This window comes from Pseudorca crassidens, chromosome 5, assembly GCF_039906515.1.
Source record: "Pseudorca crassidens isolate mPseCra1 chromosome 5, mPseCra1.hap1, whole genome shotgun sequence".
NCBI classification, from domain to species: domain Eukaryota; kingdom Metazoa; phylum Chordata; class Mammalia; order Artiodactyla; family Delphinidae; genus Pseudorca; species Pseudorca crassidens.
Window position 1 is genome coordinate 135,136,182 of NC_090300.1, and position 11,091 is coordinate 135,147,272.

The following is an 11,091-nucleotide window of genomic DNA, read 5'->3' on the forward strand; positions in this document are numbered from 1 at the left end:
AAATCCATAGTTTACTCTTCATTCTTTGTGTTGTACCCTTCTATGGGCTTTGACAACCATGGGATAAAATTGTTCAGAAACTGATGGCAAATCACTGTAATCAAAAATTTATTTCAAAAGTAGCTTTAAAAGCATATTAAAAGTTATTTTCTCAAATCCTGACCCTATTGTCTGGCATGTCATCTATCCAAGTTGCCTCCAAAGTGTACATATTCCTCCCTGTCTTTACATTCACCATTTCCTCCTGTTTATTCACCCATATATCTATCTTATACAATATCCTTTTTTTAATTAAGAAATTTTATTTGAAGAATAGTTTTAAGTTTTCAGATTAATTGAGCAGGAAATACAGAATTCCTATATGCCACCCCTTATACACACACATACACACCAATATTAATACATTAATAATTAAAATCTGTAGTTTAGATTAGTGTTCACTCTGTGTTGTACTGTTCTGTGGGTTTTGACAAATGCATAATGTCATTAACCTCTATTACAGTACCATACAGAATAGTTTCACTGCCCTAAAAATCCCCTTTGCCCCCTCTATTCTTCCCTCCCTCCTTCCAAACTCCTGCAAATACTAATCTTCTGACTGTCTTCATAGTTTTTTCTTTTCCAGAATGTCATAGTGGAATCATACAGTATTTTGCCTTTTCACATTGACTTCTTTCACTTAGCAATAAGCCTTTATGATTCCTTCTTATCCTTCTGTGGCTTGATAGCTCATTTCTTTTTATCCCTGAATAATATTCCATTGTCTGGATGTACCACAATTTATTTATCCATTCACCTCTTGAAGGACATCTTGATTACTTCCAAGCTTTGGCAAATAGGAATAAAACTTCTATAAACATCTTTGTTCAGGTTTTTGTGTGGACATAAATTTTCAAGCCATTTGAGTAAACACCAGGGAAAATGATTACCGAATCTTTCCCATAAGACCATTTTTAGCTTTGTGAAAAACTGCCAGACTGTCTTCCAAAGTTGCTGTACCATTTTTCATTCCCATCAGCAATGAATGATAGTTTCTGTTGCTCCACAATCAAGCCAGCATTAATTGTTTTTAGTGCTTTAAATTTTAGCCATTCTAACATATACGTTACTATCTCTTTTTACATATCATCTAGGCTCTGTCCTCCAATTAGCCATTAGGCTATGGTGGCTAGGTAAAATTGTGATGTACATAAAATTTCTCTCTGGCACCCATCAATTTTCACTCAGTCTATAGTTTCTTAGTTAATCTCTTCCTTTTCCTTCTTCTTGTATCTTTACTTTTATGAAAGCTGTTTTCCCTTTTATTCCCTTTGCTTTTTCTGTGCTTTATTTATTTATTTTTTTATTTTTTTGGTCCCTTTATTCTCAGGAAACACCATACTAGTCTCACTAAGATATTAAATGTTTGTTAAGGTTTCTGATGTTAAAAAAATAATACAAATCCAAGGTCTCTATCAAATTCAATAAGATACCATTAACATTGGAAATGTCTTCAGCATCTCCAAATTGTAGATGTTATGTTAAAAGATAAGGGGTGGAAAAAGACAATTGAGAGCAAAAGTCCCTCAGCTGACTCTAAAGTTAGTCACTTATAGCTGAAGCTTATCCCAAACCTGGTTAAATTTATCTAGTTTTGCGTTTAACATTTGGCTCTAGTCCTTAAGTTCATGTGAACTTTATATAACATCAAATGTATTGTTCAGGTTCTTTTAGTCTTTTAAGTAATTTTCAAATGATGAATTCTCCCAACTGGATTTATTTACCTCTCTTAATAGCTACCATGTAATAAGAACACAACAAATATGTGTTGAAAGAATGAATGAATTCTAAGGTCTTTAAAATTAAGCATCACGCTTCTGACAGGCATGGGTAACTCTGTGATGGCATCTAAACAATAAAGATTTAAAGGAGGAATAAGCTCAAATGGCTTTCTGAATTTAGAGGAACATATAACCATCATTTTATTTGCACTGGGTTTTTTTTAAAGCATAATAATGAATTATATATTATATATAAATTTCAGTGTAAAATTTGATGAATTCTTACAAATAGGCATACACTACCCATACTAAGCATGCCCTAATGCCTAAAGTGTCTCTATGCTCCTTTTTTTTTGTCCTCACTGTCTAGAGATAACCACCGTTCTAGATTTTGACAGCAGTTTTTTTAGATCGTATCAATAATTTTCCAAAATGATTTTCAGGTTTACAGTCCCACCAACAATGTAAGAGAGCTCCACTTGCTCTAAATCTTTGAGAACACTTGCTATTTTCAGACTATTTAATTTTGATCATTCTTGTAGGAAAGTAGTAGTAGCTGAGCATTGTTTTAATTTGGCTTTTACCTGATGAGTAATAACACTAGGGACCATTATGTACATTTATTGATCAGCTAGATAAGCTTTTGGAAGTGGCTGTTCAATTATTTTGTTTATTTTAAATTGAGTTTGTAATATTTTAGTATTGATTTGTAGAGTACTTGGGTAAAAGTATTTTGTCAAATTTGTTTTAAAAGTATTTTCTCTATATATGTGGCTTGTTTTTGCACTTTAAAGTGATGTCTATGTATGAACAGAATTTCTTAATAGAATGAGTCCAGTTTATTAATTTTTAAATTTTATGTTTAATGCTTTTTTGTCTTAAAAAACTCTTGGCTACCTCACCTCTTATTTTTTAATTCCTTTGTCTTCTCTCTTCAGAACTTGTTCCATTTCCAAAAGTAGAGTTGGCTTTAACACTATTTACTAGAACCTATTTTTACAAAGAAGCTCAATTAGAAATTGATAGTTCGGAGGAGGAGCTTCAAGATGGCGGAAGAGTAAGATGCAGAGATCACCTTCCTCCCCACAGATACACCAGAAATACATCTACATGTGGAACAACTCTTACAGAACACCTACTGAATGCAGGCAGAAGACCTCAGACCTCCCCAAAGGCAAGAAACTCCCCACATACCTGGGTAAGGAAAAAGAAAAAAGAATAAACAGAGACAAAAGAATAGGGATGGGACCTGCACCTCGGGGAGGGAGCCGTGAAGAAGGAAAGGTTTCCACACACTAGGAAGCCCCTTTGCGGGCGGAGACTGTGGGTGGCAGAGGGGGAAAGCTTCGGAGCTGTGAAGGAGAACACAGCAACAGGGGTGCAGAGGGCAAAGCGGAGAGATTTCTGCACAGAGGATGGGTACCAACCAACACCCACCAGCCCGAGAGGCTTGTCTGCTCACCTGCCGGGGCAGGAGGGGGCTGCGAGCTGAGGCTTGGGCTTCAGAGGTCGGATCCCAGGGAGAGGACTGGCGGTGTGAACACAGCCTGAAAGGGTTAGTGTGCCACAGCTAGCCAGCAGGGAGTCCAGGAAAAGGTTTGGAACTGCCACAGAGGTAAGAGACGTTTACTCCCCTCTTTGTTTCCTGGTGCACGAGGAGAGGGGATTAAGAGCGCTGCTTAAAGGAGTTCCACATAAGGGCACGAGCCGCGGCTAACAGCACGGACCACAGAGATGGGCATGAGACACTAAGGCTGCTGCTGCAGCCACCAAGAAGCCTGTGTGCGAGCACAGGTCACTGTCCACACCTCCCTTCCGGGGAGCCTGTGCAGCCCACCACTGCCAGGGTCCCGGAATCCAGGGACAACTTCCCCAGGAGAACGCACGGCACGCCTCAGGCTGGTGCAACGTCACGCTGGCCTCTGCCACCGCAGGCTCGCCCGGCATCAGTACCCCTCCCTCCCCCCGGCTTGAGTGAGCCAGAGCCCCCGAATCAGCTGCTCCTTTAACCCCGTCCTGTCTGAGCAAAGAACAGACGCCCTCAGGCGACCTACATACAGAGACGAGGACCAAATCCAAAGCTGAATCCCAGGAGCTGTGGGAACACAGAAGAGAAAGGGAAACTCTCCCAGCAGCCTCAGGAGCAGCGGATTAAATCTCCACAATCAACCTGATGTGCCCTGCATCTGTGGAATACCTGAATACACAACGAAACATCCCAAATTGAGGAGGTGGACTTTGGGTGCAATGATATATATTTTTTCTTCCTTTTACTCTTTTTGTGAGTGTGTATGTGTATGCTTCGTTGTGTGATTTTGTCTGTATAGCTTTGCTTTTAACATTTGTCCTAGGGTTCTGTCTGTCCGTTTTTTTTGTTTGTTTGTTTTTTATTACTTACAAAATATTTTTTCTTAAAAATTATTTTTTATTTCAATAACTTATTTTATTTTATCTTCTTCTTTCTTTCTTTTTTCTCCATTTTTTTGTTTTGTTTTGTTTTGTTTTTGTGTGTGTGTCGTACGTGGGCCTCTCAATGTTGTGGCCTCTCCTGTTGCGGAGCACAGGCTCCGGACACACAGGCTCAGTGGCCATGGCTCCCTGGCCCAGCCACTTCACAGCATGTGGGATCTTCCCGGACTGGGGCACGAACCTGTGTCCCCTCTATTGGCAGGCGGACTCTCAACCACTGCACCACCAGGGAAGCCCTTTTCCTCCCTTTTATTCTGAGCCATGTGGAGGACAGGCTCTTGGTGCTCCAGCCAGGCATCAGGGCTGTGCCACTGAGGTGGGAGAGCCAAGTTCAGGAAACTGATCCACAAGAGACCTACCAGATCCACATAATATCAAATGGCAAAACTCTCCCAGACATCTCTATCTCAACGACCTTGGAGTTGAGAGTTGGAGTTGCCAAGACCCAACTCCACTCAACAACCAGCAAGGTACAGTGCTGGACACCATATGCCAAACAACTAGCAAGACAGGAACACAACCTCATCCATTAGCACAGAGGCTGCCTAAAATCACAATAAGGCCACAGACACCCCAAAACATACCATCAGATGTGGACCTGCCCACCAGAAAGACAAGATCCAACCTCATCCACCAGAACACAGGCACTAGTCCCCTCGACCAGGAAGCCTACACAACCCATTGAACCAACCTTAGCCACTAGGGACAGACACCAAAAATAATGGAAACTACGAACCTGCAGCCTGCGAAAAGGAGACCCCAAACACAGTAAGTTAAGCAAAATGAGAAGACAGAAAATCACATGGCAAATGAAGGAGGAAGGCAAAAACCCACCAGACCTAACAAATGAAGAAGAAATAGTCAGTCTACCTGAAAAAGAATTCAGAATAATGATAGTAAAGATGATCCAATATCTTGGAAATAGAATGCAGAAAATAGAAGAATAGTTTAACAAGGACCTAGAAGAACTAAAGAGCAAACAAACAGTGATGAACAACAAAATAAATGAAATTTAAAATTCTCTAGAAGGAATCAATAGCACAATAGCTGAGGCAGAAGAATGGATAAGTGACCTGGAAGGTAAAATAGTGGAAATAACTACTGCAGAGCAGAATAGAGAATGAAAAGAATTGAGGACAGTCTCAGAGACCTCTGGGACAATATTAAACACACCAACATTCGAATTATAGGGGTCCCAGAAGAAGAAGAGAAAATGAAAGGGACTGAGTAAATATTTGAAGAGATTATAGTTGAAAACTTCCCTAATATGGGAAAGGAAATAGTTAATCAAGTCCAGGAAGCACAGAGAGTCCCATACAGGATAAATCCAAGGAGAAACATGCCAAGACACATATTAATCATGGTATCAAAAATTATATACAAAGAAAAAATATTAAAAGCAGCAAGGGAAAAACAACAAATAACACATAAAGAAATCTCCATAAGGTTAACAGCTGATCTTTCAGCAGAAACTCTGCAAGCCAGAAGGGACTGGCAGGACATATTTAAGGTGATGAAGTAGAAAAATCTACAACCAAGATTACTCTACCCAGCAAGATCTCATTCAGATTTGATGGAGAAATTAAAAGCTTTACAGACATGCAAAAGCTAAGAGAATTCAGCACCGCCAAACCAGCTTTACAGAAAATGTTAAGGGAATTTCTCTAGGCAAGAAACACAAGAGAAGGAAAAGACCTACAATAATAAACCCAAAACAGTTAAGAAACTGGTAGTAGGGATATACATATAGATAATTACCTTAAATGTAAATGGATAAAAGGCTCCAACCAAAAGACATAGACTGGCTGAGTGGATACAAAAACAAGACCCATATATATGCTGTCTACAAGAGACCCACTACAGACCTAGGGACACATACAGACTGAAAGTGAGGGGATGGAAAAAGATATTCCATGCAAATGGAAATCAAAAGAAAGCTGGAGTAGCAATTCTCATATCAGACAAAATAGACGTTAAAACAAAAACTATTACAAGAGTCAAAGAAGGACACTACATAATGATCGAGGGATCAATCCAAGAAGAAGATATAACAATTGTAAATATTTATGAAGCCAATATAGGAGCACCTCAATACATAAGGCAAATACTAACAGTCATAAAAGGGGAAATACAGTAACACAATCATTATAGGGGAGTTTAACACCCCACTTTCACCAATGGACAGATCATCCAAAATGAAAATAAAAAGGAAACACAAGCTTTAAATGATACATTAAACAAGATGGACTTAATTGATATTTATAGGACATGCCATCCAAAAACAACAGAATACACATTCCTCTCAAGTGCTCATGGAACATTCTCCAGGATAGGTCCTATCTTGGGTCACAAATCAAGCCTTGGTAAATTTAAGAAAGTTGAAATTGTATCAAGTATCATTTCTGACTGCAATGTTATAAGACAAGATATCAATTATAGTAAAAAAAAATGTAAGAAATACAAACACATGGAGGCTAAACAACACACTACTTAATAACCAGAGATGACTGAAGAAATCAAAGAGGAAATCAAAAAATACTTAGAAAAAACTGGCAATGAAAACCAAACAACCCAAAACCTATGGGATGTGGCAAAAGCAGTTCTAAGAAGGAAGTTTACAGCAATACAATCCTACCTTAAGAAACAAGAAACATCTCAAATAAACAACCTAACCTTACAACTAAATCAATTAGAGAAAGAAGAGCAAAAGAACCCCAAAGTTAGCAGAACAAAAGAAATCATAAAGACCATATCAGAAATAAATGAAAAAGAAATGAAGGAAAGAATAGCAAAGATCAATAAAACCAAAAGCTTGTTCTTTAAGAAGATAAACAAAATTGATAAACCATTAGCCAGACTTATCAAGAAAAAAAGGAAGAAGACTCAATTCAATAGAATTAGAAATGAAAAAGGAGAAGTAACAACTGACACTGCAGAAATACAAAGGATCATGAGAGATTACTACAAGAAACTCTATGCCAATAAAATGGACAGCCTGGAAGAAATGGATAAATTCTTAGAAATGCATAACCTTCTGAGACTAAACCAGGAAGAAATAGAAAATATGAACAGACCAATCACAAGCAATGAAATTGAAACTGAGATTAAAAATCTTCCAACAAACAAAAGCCCAGGACCAGATGGCCTCACAGGCGAATTCCATCAAACATTTAGAGAAGAACTAACACCTATCCTTCTCAAACTCCTCCAAACAATAGCAGAAGGAGGAACACTCTGAAACTCATTCTACGAGGCCACCATCAACCTGATACCAAAACCAGACAAAGATGTTACAAAGAAAGAAGACTACAGGCCAATATCACTGATGAACATAGATGCAAAAATCCTCAACAAAATACTAGCAAACAGAATCCAACAGCACATTAAAAGGATCATACGCTATGATCAAGTGGGTTTTATCCCAGGAATGCAAGGATTCTTCAATATAGGCAAATCAATAAATTTGATACACCATATTAATAAATTGAAGGAGGAAAAACATATGATCATCTCAATAGATGCAGTGAAAGCGTTCGGCAAAATTCAACACTCATTTATGATAAAATTCCTCCAGAAAGTAGGCATAGAGGGAACTTTCCTCAACATAATAAAGGCCATATATGACAAACCCACAGCCAACATCATCCTCAATGGTGAAAAACTGAAACTATGTCCACTAAGGTCAGGAACAAGACAAGGTTGCCCACTCTCACCACTATTATTCAACATAGTTTTGGAAGTTTTAGCCACAACAATCAGAGAAGAAAAAGAAATAAAAGGAAACCAAATTGGAAAAGAAGAAGTAAATCTGTCCCTGTTTGCAGATGACATGATACTATACATAGAGAATCCTAAAGATGCTACCAGAAAACTACTAGAGCTAAACAGAGAATTTGATAAAGTAGCAGGATACAAAATTAATGCCCAGAAATCTCTTGCATTACTATGCACTAATGATGAAAAATCTGAAAGTGAAATTAAGAAAACACTCGATTAACCATTGCAACAAAAAGAATAAAATATCTAGAAATAAAACCTACCTAAGGAGACAAAACACCTGTATGCAGAAAATTACAAGATACTGATGAAATAAATTAAAGTTGATACAAATAGATGGAGAGATATACCATGTTCTTTGTTTGGAAGAATCAACATTGTGAAAATGACTCTACCTACCCAAAGCAATCTACAGATTCAATGCAATCCGTATAAAAGTACCACTGGCATTTTTCACAGAACTAGAACAAAAATTTTCAAAATATGTATGGAAACACAAAAGACCCTGAATAGCAAAAGCAATCTTGAGAAAGAAAAATGGAGCTGGAGGAATCAGGCTCCCTGACTTCAGACAATACTACAAAGCTACAGTAATCAAGACGGTATGGTACTGGCACAAAAACAGAAATTTAGATCAATGGAACAGGATAGAAAGCCCAGAGATAAACCCACGTACATATGGTCACCTTATCTTTGATAAAGGAGGCAAGAATATACAATGGAGAAAAGACAGCCTCTTCAATAAGTGGTGCTGGGAAAACTGGATAGCTACATGTAAAATAATGAAATTAGAGCACTCCCTAACACCATACACAAAAGTAAACTCAAAATGGATTAAAGACCTAAATGTAAGGCCAGACACCATTAAACTCTTGGAGGAAAACATAGGCAGAACACTCTATGACATAAATCACAAGATCCTTTTTGATCCACCTTGTAGAGAAATGGAAAAAAAAATAAACAAATTAGACCTAATGAAACTTCAAAGCTTTTGCACAGCAAAGGAAACCATAAACAAGACCAAAAGACAACCCTCAGAATGGGAGAAAATATTTGCAAATGAAGCAACAGACAAAGGATTAATCTCCAAAATTTACAAGCAGCTCATGCAACTCAATAACAAAAAAGCAAACAACCCAATCCAAAAATGGACAGAAGACCTTATAAGACCTTCCAAAGAAGATATACAGACTGCCAACAAACACATGAAAGAATGCTCAACATCATTAATCATTAGAGAAATGCAAATCAAAACTACAGTGAGATATCATCTCACACCGGTCAGAATGGCCATCATCAAAAACTCTACAGACTATAAATGCTGGAGGGGGTGTGGAGAAAAGGGTACCCTCTTGCACTGTTGGTGGGAATGTAAGTTGATAAAGCCACTATGGAGAACAGTATGAAGGTTCCTTAAAAAACTAAAATAGAACTATCATACGACCCAGCAATCCCACTACTGGGCATATACCCTGAGAAAAGCATAATTCAAAAAGAGTCATGTACCAAAATGTTCATTGCAGCTCTATTTACAATAGCCAGGACATGGAAGCTACCTAAGTGTCCATTGACAGATGAATGGATAAAGAAGATGTGGCATATATATACAGTGGAATATTAGTCAGCCATAAAAAGAATGAAATTGAGTTACTTGTAGTGAGGTTGTTGGACCTAGAGACTGTCATACAGCATGAAGTAAGTCAGAAAGAGAAAAACAAATACTGTATGCTAACACATATATATGGAATCTAAAAAAAAAATAAAAAATGGTCATGAAGGACCTATTGGCAAGACGGGAATAAAGACGCAGACCTACTAGAGAGTGGATTTGAGGTTACAGAGAGGGGGAAGGGAGAGGTGGAAGTGTAAGCTGGGACAAAGTGAGAGAGTGTCAAGGACATATATACAACTACCAAATGTAAAATAGATAGCTAGTGGGAAGCAGACGCATAGCACAGGGAGATAAGCTCCATGCTTTGTGACCACCTAGAGGGGTGGGATAAGGAGGGTGGGAGGGAGAGAGATGCAAGAGGGGAGAGGTATGGGGACATGTATATGTATAACTGATTCACTTTGTTGTAAAGCAGAAACTAACACACAATTGTAAAACAATTATATTCCAATAAAGATGTTTAAAAAAAAAAGAAATTGGTAGTTCAACATTCTGTGTCAGAATATTTGCAAATCAAAATAAATAGAGGTGGTCTACCAGCTGTGATAATTTATCTCTTCAAAGACACATGGCCAGAACTTTCAAGATGTTTTATTTGATAGCACTTAAAAGGGAAGTGCTCAAGGAATGGGATAGGAAGCATGGTGAAGCAGACTGTCTAGTATTCAGTAAAACTGGTTCTCGTCTTAGTCTGTCCTGCTCATGCCATTTTTGATCATTAGCAATTCATTTTACTTTTTGGAGGTACTTTCCCATCTAAGATGCTGTTTTGTTAAGTTTTACAGTGCCCCAGCCAGCTTCACAATTCTGTCATTATATTATTGCCTTGGTTTTATTGAATTTAATAACTCAAACAAAAGATATTCACTTTTATTTCACTACCTAAATATATAACATATTTTTGGCAAAATGCTGACATTTTGTTATGTGTTTTTCACGGTCAAATATTTATTTGAAGTACTAACAAGAAGTGACCCACTTTTTGAAGGTCAGCATTTTAAGACACTTGCTAGAATGTATAAAGCTTCAGATCAGCCATAACCTCAATACAGATTTTAAAAAAAGGACCTATATACACTACCAAATGTAAAATATGTCCTGATCAAATGTCATTCCCAAGGAATGACAGTGATTTTTAAGTTTCCCTGATGAAGTGCAAAATATTTCAATGTGCTGATAATACTGAAGAACAATGTCATGTCACACCATGGCAGACCATGAGGAAAACATGATAGAGATTCACAAAAAGAAGTTCATTTTTCAATGTATATTTAGAGAGAAGTTTTATTCTATCATCATGCTTTCTTATCACTGAAAGAGCTAAATAAATATCAATTTTGGACAAAACAGAAGAACACTTATTCTTCATGTTAGCTTCACTTTAAATATGAAAATATATAAAGTTGATATTTC